The sequence below is a fragment of the Cyprinodon variegatus genome, unplaced genomic scaffold, assembly GCF_000732505.1.
Source record: "Cyprinodon variegatus isolate N-32 unplaced genomic scaffold, C_variegatus-1.0 Scaffold158, whole genome shotgun sequence".
In the NCBI taxonomy this organism is placed as follows: Eukaryota; Metazoa; Chordata; class Actinopteri; order Cyprinodontiformes; family Cyprinodontidae; genus Cyprinodon; species Cyprinodon variegatus.
In genome coordinates, this window is record NW_015150611.1 from 828,728 (window position 1) to 829,102 (window position 375).

The following is a 375-nucleotide window of genomic DNA, read 5'->3' on the forward strand; positions in this document are numbered from 1 at the left end:
CAATCTTTAAGGGAACACGCTGGAGGCAGCAAAAGGTAAGGATCCGGTCAGTTGTTTCTCTTTCAGTGGAGCTATAACACTAAACATGCTGCCAGAGCTGAAATATACAGTAAGAGCTTAGATCACTGAACAATTCATCAAATCATCCATAAACATCTAAAAAAAAAAACAGCCAAGAATTTCCAGCCATGTCTGAAAACTGATAATCACAGATTACATCAAATATCACTGATCTTGAACTATGAAAAGAAAAATGGCAACAAGAAAGTCCTTTATTACTCGTTCACGCTTGACTCCTGTTTATTAAGTGACCATTCAGTAAATTGTTCCATACTCCGGCCTGAAGCTCTATATACACGACCAACCACAGGCGTA